The sequence below is a fragment of the Protopterus annectens genome, chromosome 1.part1, assembly GCF_019279795.1.
Source record: "Protopterus annectens isolate FY-2018-M chromosome 1.part1, PAN1.0, whole genome shotgun sequence".
Classification (NCBI taxonomy): domain Eukaryota; kingdom Metazoa; phylum Chordata; order Ceratodontiformes; family Protopteridae; genus Protopterus; species Protopterus annectens.
In genome coordinates this window covers 254,130,529-254,143,395 of record NC_056726.1, presented here as the reverse complement: position 1 = coordinate 254,143,395, position 12,867 = coordinate 254,130,529, and positions in this window count along the sequence as shown.

Here is a 12,867-nt window from a genome sequence, read left to right as displayed (position 1 = left end):
AATCAACAACCTGTGCATAAACATGTATGTCATCTGATGGATTGCCAACTGGGGCACAGATAGATCCCACAAGGTAAGAATTGTGGTCTCCCTGTTGGACTGTAAGCTGGTAACAACTGCTAAACACCATGGCTCAGTCCTGGGACCCCTCCTGTCTGGTGTATATTTTTCAGAAATACAGCCAAACACACAAGGGCTATGGTTAGCAAAGTTTGTAGATGACTGCAAAAAAGTTGTCATAATCGATGTTTGAGACAACAGAAACATCCTTAAAAAGGGTCTCAGTCAGACAGATGTGGTGTCAAAATTATGGCCTCAAGCTACAGTCATACAATTACCACATAGGTGCGAACACTCTAAATATGGAGGTAATAATAAGGGATCTATGGACACATGTGGATAGTCATCTCTACTTCCAGAAACACATTCACAAAGTGGTTAGAAAATCATGCTATGTGTTCCCACAAATTGCCAAGGTCTTTGCATGTAGGTCAAAGGAGGTTCCCTCTACTCATCAGTCATCAGACCCATCAGAGAGGATTACTGCACACTTGCGATGAATCTGACTAGGCACCTTCAGCAGCTGGAAAGACCACTGAAGTACCTCAACAAGAGGATTATTGGCCTCAAACAGGTGCCCCATGCAACAAGACTGAATTTAACTCAATCTGTACTCTGTTGCATACTGTTTACTCAGGCGATCTCTGCCCAAAAGACAGGTCCATGTCCAATGCAGAACTGATGTACATGCACTATCTGAAGTAAACCCAAGCTCACTGTGCCACATGCTCTAGGGATATCATCATCACAACAATAAATAGAACATGTTGGAGGGATACATTACTAACTCACAGACTTCCCTTGCTTTGGAACAGGCTCCCAACCTACATTAAGCTGAGTCCTTCACTGACACTCTTCCAGAGGAGCCTTGATGAGTGTATGTGAAACTGAACTGTCACACCATGGATCACTTCATCAGCTCTATTACACAGAGGCCTAGGGAACTAAACCCATGTGTGGTGATAGCTGCATACTCTAGCCATACTAATATATGCCTTCAGGCAGATATCCTATTACCTACCTATGTACCTATATATATATATGTAGGGGGAACACAGTATAATAAGCCAAAGATGGATGGGCAGAGATGTGTGTAAGAGGGTGACCATGACAGGGAGCCATCCAGGACTGTCCCATCCAGCACACATCCCAATGGCACAAAAGACATGAGGTGCACATCTCACACACTGTACATAACAGCCACCAGTATCTGTAAGCATTACAGTGTATGTGGTCCATGTGCCTGCTGTACAACATGACTGTACAATGAAGTACACATCTACTATCTGTAGACATGTTCAAACACAGATCCCCTGAATCTGTATAAAGTAACCAACGGTAAAGGTATAATATTCCAGTCATGTCTGAGGAAGCAGAGAGGACTCTGTGAAAGTGCTCACATGTTTTATATTTTTACTATTTTGCATTAAAGTGTTGTTTTGTCGTGTGTATTCCAATGAGTTGTTGGCTTTTTTGGAATATCTGTAGACATGTACCTGTCAGATAGGTTCATAGGTATGTAGTAGACTATCTTCACGAAGGCATATATTAGCCTAGGCAAGTTGTGCAGCTTTCACCACCCCATTGGGTAGTCTCCTAAGCCCTAGTTCTAATAGTTAGTACCCTAAGCCTCTTTCTAGTGGGGCTGCTGATGTGATGCCTGGCGTGAATTGTCTGTTTCCCATCCACTCATCAAGGTGCCTATTGAAGAGTGTCAGCGAGGGGCTCTGTCTGATGTACATTGGGACTCTGTTCCACAGTAAGGCAAGTGTCTGGGATGGTACATCCTGGCAGATAGGATCAGTGCCAACTTCACCCCCCTCTCAACCATGAAAGAGCCCATCTCTATACTGGAAGAATGCAAAGTTGCTGTCATCACGGCTGTTCAGGTAAAAACCACTCTCCAAAGCCAGGAACACAGCATCCATGGGACCAGACAACATCCCAGGCTGCATTCTACATGAACTAAAGAACGAACTGGCACCACACCTAAGTACCATGTTCAAGCATAGCCTCACCTCAGGCTTTGTGCCTGCTGAATGGTGCACAGTGACGGTTATCTCACTACACTAGGGGGGAGCCACCACGGATCCCGGGAACTAGCGCCCCATTAGCCTGACGAACCTGGTCTGCAAGGCCATGGAACGTATCATCATGGAACTTATAAACAAAAACACTGGTAATCTCCAAACTCTGGACAACAACCAGTTCAGGTTTGTAAAAGGCAGATCATGTCTCCTAAATGTGATAGACTTCTTTGACGCAGTCACCAAAGCCGTAGACAAGGGTAAGGTGGTTCACACAGCCTATCTAGATCTTGCCAAGGCTTTCAACACCATCCCCCACTCTGGAATTATAGATAAACTCACTAAACTAGGTATAAATCCCTATGTCACAAGATGGGTTGCCAACTGGCTCACTGACAGAACCCACACTGTGAAAGTAGCAGACTCCAAATCTGACTTCAGACCAGTGACAAGTGGAGTACCACAGGGTTCAGTCCTGTGTCCTATCCTGTTTGGTATCTACTTCCCTGAAGTACAGGCTAACACAGAAGGTCTTTGGCTAATGAAGTTCCCAGGTGACTGCAAACTAGGAGCCATAATCAAAACTACTAACGATGTGGACATCCTACAAAAGGGCCTCACTGAGACAGATAACTGGTGTCAAAGCCATGGCCTCAAGCTCAATGCCAAAAAGTGCATTGTCATACCCTTTGGTAAAAACTCTGTACCCATGAACTACAACATAGATGGTAGTATACTTAACACTGAAAGTGTGATAAGAGACCTTAGGACACAGGTGGACAGTAGTCTCTCCTTTGATAATCACATCGCCACAGTAGTCAGGAAATCCTTCTACATGGCACACCTCATCACAAAAGGTTTCTCATGCAGAAAAAAAGAGGTCATTGTTCCCCTCTACTCATCACTCATTAGATCCATTATAGAGTACAATGGCCCTTTTGGTATGTACCTCACAAGACATCTACAACAACTGGAAAGCCCGCAGAAATACCTCACAAAGAGGATTACCAGCCTCAAATACATGCCCTACACAGACCGTCTCAAAACACTCCAGCATTACTCTGTCGCATATCGTCTACTCAGAGGTGATCTCTGCCTAACATACAAAGCTATGTCAAACACAGAGCTGTTGGACATGCTCCACTTAAAGAAATCCCAATCCCTCCGAGCTTCAGCCCCAAAACCTGGATTAAAATACAAAAAGAAGGGGTGTATCCATTTTCATAAAGGATACCCACACCTCCAGGTTAGTGGCACAGCACGAGGCCTCGGAGACCATCCAAGTGTAACTAACAGTGGCAAAGCTGCTTTTCAGATCATAGCCTGCTACAGATCACCTACCTTGTCTCAGGACCCTCACTCAGCATTCCTGAGAACACTGGAAAATATAAAGGTCCTACAAAACACCATGATGTTAGGAGATTTCAACTACCCAAACATTGACTGGGAGAATTACTCAAGTACAAACTCCTTTGCCCTACGCTTCCTAGAGTTTATAAACTCAAACGCCCTGGAACAGCTGGCCACCATGCCCACAAGAGGTGACAACATACTGGACCTGATCATCACCAACATGGGGGATCAGTGTTCATAATCACACTGGATATCCACATACCGACCCCACCCCCAGTCAAGGAAACCACTGTGAAAAACTTTTCAAAAGCAAACTTCACACTTCTCAAGACCAAAGTGGAAAGTTTCAAAGCCCCCTTGCTACAGGATAATGCTATCCAATCGGCAGAATCCTTTACAAGTGTATTCTATGAGCATGTACAGGGATGCATGGATTGAGCCATCCCAAGTAAAACCAAGACTCACTCCTCCAAAAAGAGGAAACCAGTCTAGTGGTCCCCGGCCATAAATAAGCTATACAACAGAAGGAGGAAACTACTACATGACAGAGCAAAATTCCAAAAAGGAAAGGCATCACTGATCATTATTAGCAAGAAACTACGATCGCTCATAAAATCATCCAAGGCCAGTTTCTAAAGAAAAATTGCCAAGGAATCTAAAGATAACCACAAAGCCTTCTTTAGCTATATCAAAAATTTAGGTGGCAACTCTCATATATGCTCTGAGCTACTGCAAAATGCCAAAAAATACACTGAACCAACTGACATTGCCAACATCCTGGCAGACATGTTCAGTGCAAACTTCACCCCCAAAAGGGCCCTTGTCCATCCCAGAAGAATGCAGAGCCCAGACATCATGGACATGCAGGTAAAAACAGCCCTCTCCAAAGCTAAGAACACAGCATCAATGGGACCAGATGGTGTCCCAGGCTGCGTCTTACACGAGCTCCAAAAGGAACTAAACCCTTACCTAAATTCACTGTTCAGACTCAGCCTTACCACAAGCTATGTACCCAAAGAATGGCATACAGCAACAGTCATCCCACTCCACAAAGGTGGTGTCAAAACAGAACCTGGGAACTATCACCCTATAAGCCTGACCAGCCTGGTCTGCAAAGCTATGGAGCGAATTATCATGGAACTCATAAACAGAGACATTGGGAATCTCCAGACACTGGACACTACCCAATTCAGCATTGTTAAAGGCAGATCCTGCCTCCTAAACCTAGTTGACTTCTTTGAAACAGTTACCAAGGCCATAGATGAAAGGAAGGTAGTCCACACAGCCTACCTGGACCTCGCTAAGGCCTTCAACACCATTCCCCACTCTGGCATCATAGACAAGCTTACCAGGTTGAACATTAACCTCTATGTCACGAGATGGGTGGCCAACTGGCTCATGGATAGAACACATGTGGTCAGAGTTGCAGGTGCCATGTCCGACTCTAAACCAGTCACAAGTGGCGTCCCACAGGGCTCGGTCCTGGGACCCCTCCTGTTTGGTATATACTTCTCTGAGGTACAGGCAAGCACAGGAGGACTATGGCTGACCAAGTTCACAGATGACTGCAAACTGGGGGCTATAATCGACTCTCTGGCTGACACAGACATCCTCCAGAAGGATCTTACAGAGACAGATACCTGGTGTCAAAACCATGGCCTTAAGCTGAATGCCAAAAAATGCATAGTCATCCCCTTTGGAAAAAACAAAGTGCCCATGAATTACCACATAGGTGGTAATCCACTAGGTATGGAAAATGTAATTAGGGACCTGGGGACCCAGGTGGATAGTAACCTCTCCTTTGATAATCACATTGCAAAGTGGTTAGAAATTCCTTCTATGTAGCCCACCTAATCACGGAAGTGTTCACCTCTAGATCAAGAGAGGTCATTGTGCCCCTCTACTCATCACTCATTAGGCCTATAGTAGAGTACAATGCCCCATTTGATATGTACCTTAATCGACACATGCAACAGCTGGAAAGACCATGGAAGTACCTCACCATGAGGATCATGGGCCTCAAAGAGATGCCCTATGCAGCTCGACTAAAGAAACTCCAGCTCTACTTGGTTGCTTACTGCCTGCTCAGAGGTGATCTATGCCTGACGTATAAGGCCATGTCCAACCCGGAATTAATGGACATGCTCCACCTCAAGAAAACCAAATCTCTTAGAGCCACATGCTCCAGTGAATTAAACCTCAGCACAGCAATAAACAGGATGTGCTGGAGGGATAGATTCCTGTCCCAGAGACTTCCCTCACTCTGGAATAGAATCCCAGTTTATGTTAGGCAGAGCCCCTTGCTGACTCTCTTCAAGAGGAATCTTGACGAGTGGATGGGAAATCATAAATTTACCCCTGGGATCACTTCAGTGGCCCTGCTAGACAAAGGCCCAGGAAACTAATTTAAAAGGGAGGCGAAAGCCAACACATTCTGGCTAGGCTTATAAATGCCCTTTGGCAGATAGCCTAGTACCTACCTATGAACCTATGAACCTACACACTCTAGGGACCTAAACCTTGTCACCACAATAAACAGAACATGCCGGAGGGATAGATTCCTGTCCCAGAGACTTCCCATACTCCAGAAAAAACTACCTATCTATATCAAACAAAGCTCCTCATTAGCACTCTTCAAGAAAAATCTTGATGATTGGATGGGAAATAGGAAATTCACCCCGGGGATCACTTCTGTGTCTCTGCTTGACAATGGCACAGGAAAATAAATTTCTTGAGTGGCAAAAGCCAGGGTACCTTTTTGGCTGGGCTTGTATAGGCCCCAGGGCCGATAGCCTAGTACCTACCTATGAACCTATGAACCTTTGAGCCTTGCCTAAAAAAGGTAATATGGGGAAAGCAAGAGCCTTGGCCAGTATGCAGAAGCATAGGAGCGACAGGTGCAAACCATCTATAGCAAAGCAACGAGGCTTGTCTATCATGTTATCACAGGCAGACAGAGACACCAGAAGCTCAGCCAATTGTTGAAGATTATCGTCTTTCTGTTATATTGCAGTATCATGTAGGTGAAGGTAAGATGCTACTCAAGGTCAGGGTCATACCAGCCTGAGCTACATGATCATAGAGCTACTATATATCTCTTGTCATGTTGTCCTGGGAGGTATGTCTCAGATCATTCACATTGACATGTACAAAGAACACGTCATATATGTACCTGTTCTGGAGTGATATAAGTGCTTGTGTTATGTGGCGGATCATAGCACCCGACAGACAACTGACAGTAACCTTCCCCTTATCCAGCCAAGTGAGTGGAACATCTGTGTGCCTGACTATGAAGTCACCTATTACTAGTGTGTTGGGTATGTTGTTTTGCCTTAGGGCCTGTTGTGAGGCACACTGCTTTGGTGTATTATGTGTTTTCTGGCATGTGCTTGGAGGTGCATGTTGCTTGCTTGTCGGCTTAGGAGGACACTCTCTCTTTTTCAGATTAATATTTGTATTCTCAGAGTATGGTAATGTGTATTTATGTGTGTGTTTTGCTGGTGCTTATATTGTATGTCTATGTGAGACAGTTGGTGTTGTGGTTGTATGACCCTACTCCCCCTGACTGTATTGTCCAGTATTGGGTTGATAGAGCTTAGCCACCGGTTTGATCCTGTGTGTGCCGGCATGTGGTGCATCAACCCATATATGATATGGTCATGGCCTATGCATACAATACACTCACAATACGCCTAGTATGATAAGCCTGCTGAGGTTAGCAAATGTGAAAAAAAACCTTTGGGCAAACTGTCAGCAAATAATGTCTGTATTGCACCCTGTAACTCCATATTACTTGCTGAAGTGTAAAGACGTATCTAGTTTGGATTAAGAACCCCGCACTTGCCAACTGTGTGTGTGTGTGTCTGTCTCTCCCTGGGGAGAGAGCAACCTTTTTGGAGGCTACTCACACCTCTAAAAGTGGTATACTAATCTTTGTCAAGTCTGATGATTTCACCATCCTACAAATATACCTGAGGAAAGGAGAAATCCCAGTAATGTGTATAGCATGTCATGTAAATGTGTACTGCTGTAATGTCATAATGTAGTTAGATAGGGGTTTGAATCCTGCACTTGCTAACTGTGTGTGTCTCTCTGAGGAGAAGCAACCTCTTTGGAGAATACTCACACCCCTTAAAAGTGGTATACTCATCTTTGACAAGTCTGATGATGTCACCATCCTACAAATATACCTGTGGAAAGATGAAATGACAGTAATGTATATAGCACTTTGTGTAAATGCATACTGCTGCATTATCATAATGTACTTCGGAAGGAGTTTGAATCTTGCACTTGCTTACTGTGTGTGTGTGTGTGTGTGTGTGTGTTCCAGGTGTGTGACACCATTGGTCAATGTAAAGTGGGTTTTGATTTTTCTAGTGTATGACATATCACAATGACAACTGTATGTGCATTATACATGTAAGGTAGCTGTGGGGCAAAGCCATATACATACATGTGACCTCAATTATTTCATAGGTGGGTACTCTGCTTTCTCCATGAATGCATCTATTATCTTTACCAAAGTGCGCTGGCGCTTTCCAGACTTGAGGTCACTTCTGTATGCTTGTGACAAGCTTAGCCACTGCAGTGATCCCTGGGCTATGTCTTCTGTTTCACGTCCACTCATCACAGTTTTTATTGAAGAGTGTGAGTGAGGGTTTATGCTTGAGGTATATTTGAATCCTGTTCCAAAGCAAGCAAAGTCTGGCAAAGATGACTAATCATTATAGGTGTGCAACAACCTCTGTGGATATGCATGCAAACCCTTTATTGCTTATGTGCTCCACAGAGGGATTTCCAAAACCCTTTGGTAATGTAATTGTCAAAGGAGAGATGACTAAACACATGCTCTATGTATACATTAGTATCTGTTCCACATTTTGGGGGCTACTACCTATGTGGTACTCTGGGGATACTTTGTTTTCTAAAAGTGGATAACTATGCTTTCTTTGGCTTATAGGTTTACAGCATGAGTTTGACACCAGGTATCTGTGTCTATGATACCCTTTTGGAGGATGTGTGTGTCATCTGGAGAATAAAGTATAGCCCACAGTATGCATTTTCATCACATGTGGGCAGACATATCCCTACTGTGTTTGCTTGTACCTAAGAAAGCTATATGCCAAACAGGAGTGGTCCCGGGACTGAGTGCAGGTGAATACCACTTGTTACTGGCATAGAATTGTACATGGAGGCTCCAAATGTTACTGTGTATCCTACATCTGTGTGTCAGTTGTCAATCCATCATCTAACAATCGTTTATGGTCAGTCTGTTGAGGTTATGTATAATACCAGAATGTGGGATGGGTATGAATTGCTGGTGAGCTATAGCTTGGCTGTGTGGATCTCCCCTCCCTCACCTATAGCCTTGTTTACTGGCTTGAAGTCTACTAGGTGTAGGAGCCATGATCTGGCCTTTAGAGAACCTAAGTGGGTATGGTGCAGTGTTTGCAGGTTTATAATATCTCTGTTAATGAGTTCCATAATGCTGTGCTCCATAGCCTTCCAGATAACATTTGTCTGGCTTATAGGGTGAGAGTTTCCAGGATCTGTTGTAGTTCTACCCTTAATTTATGTTAACATTTGCACTGGGTGTGATGAGGGTGGACAGGTTTAGGAATAAGTATATTAGAGGGTCAGCCCAGGTTTGAAGGTTAGTAGACCAAGCCAGATATGCAGGAGTAAGTTGGTTTGTACATGTGCTGAGGAGATGCTAAGGATGAAGCCGCCAGGTAACAGGAAAAGAGGAATGCCTAAGATGAGGTTTATGGCTGTGGTGAGAGAGGACATGCAGGTGGATGGTGTGACAGCACAAGATGCAGAGGGCAGGAAGAAACAGAAACAGATGATCTACTGTGGTGACCCCTAATGGGAGCATCCGAAAGGAGAAGAAGAAGAAGACGTAGCTTAACCCTTGTGGACTGTGAACACCATTACCGTGCGTCATTCCACAAGTATGTAACCTGTATAGAGGCTGCATCTGGACAAAGTGTTTAGGTGAGTGGTGACTTCATATGTCAGCTTGTGTATGACACAGCCAGGGACACTGTTCAATACCATTGCCACTGTGGTTTGAACTTTGGTAAAGAGATGTTTTAACTAGAGTGTCTGTGAATCATCAGGTTTTACATTCTTCAGGTCTGGAAATGTGGCCCTTGTGTAACGACAGGGTGGTGAAATCCGCATTCAAACTGTCTGACAAGAAATTGGTAATGTCAGTCAGATAAGTGTACTTTGTGACCATTTACATTAACTGTGACCCGATCTGAGATTTCCCCTGTAGATTATAAACAACACTAAAGAAAGCTTTAGTGTTGTCTTTGGAATCCTTGCCATTTTGTATTTTGAAGCTTACCTTGCATGTTTATTGAGGGATTGTATTTTCCCAATGATATTGACCAGAGAGGTTATCCCTTCCTGGTATGTAACTCTTTTTTGGTACAACTTCACACCTTCTATTATATATTTAGTTTATGGCAGGGGTCCATGAGACTAATGCACTTTTACTGTATAAGTGAGAATTTCTTGTGTTTGTGATAGCACGGTCCATGCAACCCTGTAGGTGAACAGTGTGCATTACTAAAGGATTATGCAGCTGGGACAGTGTTAACCTTAGTAATGCAAACCAATGACAGATAGCAACAACAGCATCACCCACAGCACAGTGTCAACCCATGTCATACACACACATGCGTACTCAAGTTCCAAAATGTGTGTAGTATAATGCATACTGGCCACCAATAGAAACTATGGAGTGTTAACACTGGCCAATACAGGGCATGTCACCCTGCCCATGTGTCTAATATGCATGTACATGCAGACAGTGTACCTCCAACATGTTCACAAATGGACTCCTGCAAACCTGTGTTGCACACACCCCACACTTACTGTCCACTGTATAATGCATGCTGACACAACTACACACATCAGCCAAGTGGAACATGGGCAAACAAAACACAATTGGAATAAACACTGGTGACAACAATACAACATTGCTAATTACAGCTTTAATGCATCATGTTTGTTCAGCTAAACCTTCAAGGATATCATTACACTTTACTGCTGACAACATGCTACACATCCAACCATTGCTATACTTTATTAAAGTCACCCTGTGCATCAGCACCATGTTAGCCTGTTCCTGCATCAATGTTACAGATGACAGGAGGTGGCACAGGTTTCATCATATGCACAGGTTGTGTTGTTGGTTTGCCAGAGGCCTACACTGAGCCATACAATTGACATGTGTGTGTGTGAGTGTGTGTGTGAGGGCCATGAGTACTGTTATGGGCCAGTGTTGATGTAATGTGTGCGGGTATGTGTTTGCCCTAGGTTTATGGTTTATGGTTTATGTGTGTGTGTTTGCATGCACACAGTTCCACCATGTTGCTGCCATATACAGGGATTTGTGAGACAGCTACAGACTGTATCTGGCAGGCTTTACAGATCACCGTCTCCGGCCACGGGTACGGAACCTGTGCCTGGCAGGGGTGCTGCAGACAGTATCAGGTACTAATCCAGATTGGGTACTATCCAAAGAGGTTGACATATGTCCACTGGATCCAGGTCCCTGCTGGGACTGGCCAGAGCCACGTGCACATGGTCTGCTAGGACGGTCTATGTACAGCCCCCCCAACATTGCTGGGGCTGGTACTGGCAATACGGGAGCGGCTGTGACTTGCTGGATGTCCACGGTGACCTCCAGCTGCTGATGTTGCTGGCATACATCCACATCGACGTCTCAACCATCCCGCCCTGTCCTGACACATGGACATGACATTGTGGGGACTTCCAATGTCTCACACCAATGTCTATCAATGACCTCAGTGTAGTTATGTATGGCACCTGCTAGGTCATGGATACTGTCATTTACAGAGGTGTTATGAGCCCTCTGTGCCCTTAGTCCCTGTCGGGTGCACCGCTCCATTTGTGTCTGTGCCTCCATGACAGCCTGGAACATGCGTGTGGTAGAAAGAGGTGTGGCATGTCTGCCAGGGGCATGATGACCAGCAGTGCTCTGATGAGAACCCCTGGGCATCTGCCTATGTGGTACCATTCCAGACATCTGGCTATGGCTGTTGTGTCCTGATACATGTGCCATAGATACCACACTGTCCTGGCCAGTGCCAACCGTACACTGTCCCTCAGCTAAGGGCAATGGTGATGATGGATATACAGGCAGTATGACTGTGTGCATGGATGGGGTGGAAACTTGTGTACTGTCAATTGGTGGCCTAACAACATACCCTGACAAACCTGCCTGTGCCTCAACACACCTATCCTCATCATCACTGTCTCAGTGACATCAGGTCCCCTGCTGTACTGAACCAGCCCCACCTCAGCAACTGTGAGAGGAAAACAGGAAACAAACTTTAAGACCTGAACATGACTTCAGACCACATGCGTACATGCACACATGCACACATGCACACATTCACACATGCACACATGCTCACATGCATACACACAAAAATACACTCCTCCCTAAAGCTGACACACACAACACCAGCAATCAGAGAACATACAGAATAGCAAGTGATGGTGGGGTACAGTATCACAAGCAAAACAGTCATATCACACATGTCAGCATGCAGGACATGTGTTGCTCAACAGCATGCAGTGCAAGTGTAGTCAGTCCTTGTTATTAACAGTATACATGGCTTTGATGCATGTGTTTTGTTATTAGGTGATGGTCCTCCCCCTGGAACACAATGCATACATGGACACAACATTGCTGTGCAGGTATTCATAACCCTGTAATGTACTGTGTACCATAACTCACAGGTGTACATACCATTGCTGGATGTGTATCTATGTGTCAGATAGGAATCCAATGCTGATTACAGCCTCTGTGTCTTTAGCAAATAATTGTGGACACATTTTTAGCACATGCGTGATGAGTATTTACACAACATCATCAGTGGTGCATGGATAATCAATGGAATACCATTCAGCCACATACCCAATGTACGGTACTTATAGTGAGTGTAGATCATATTGTGGACATGCCAGTCTCATGACATGGCATGCTAAAACACAACTGCATATTTAAACACTACACATACCCAATGTGTGCCATATGACCTAGCCACTCAATAGCATCACAAGACCTATATGTGTCAGTTGTGCAAATGGTGATTGGTATGCATACTGTTTAGAGGTGCATATGTGTGCACACACGCAACATTAAGGTGTTTACCAATGAAAGCTATGTGTAGTACTGTGGCTACAATAACTGGATGGGGTTTAGTACCATAGGCCATCATAATGAAGCATCATGTGGTCACTCAAGGCTACAAATGTTTCCCAAACCAGCACTAATCATGCTGTGCCAGAACTGTACTACCTTGGCTAAATTCACCATTTCACAACCAGTTGTTATGTGAGTTGGTAAGGAGGCCAATAAGGAGCATTCCCTGACATGAAT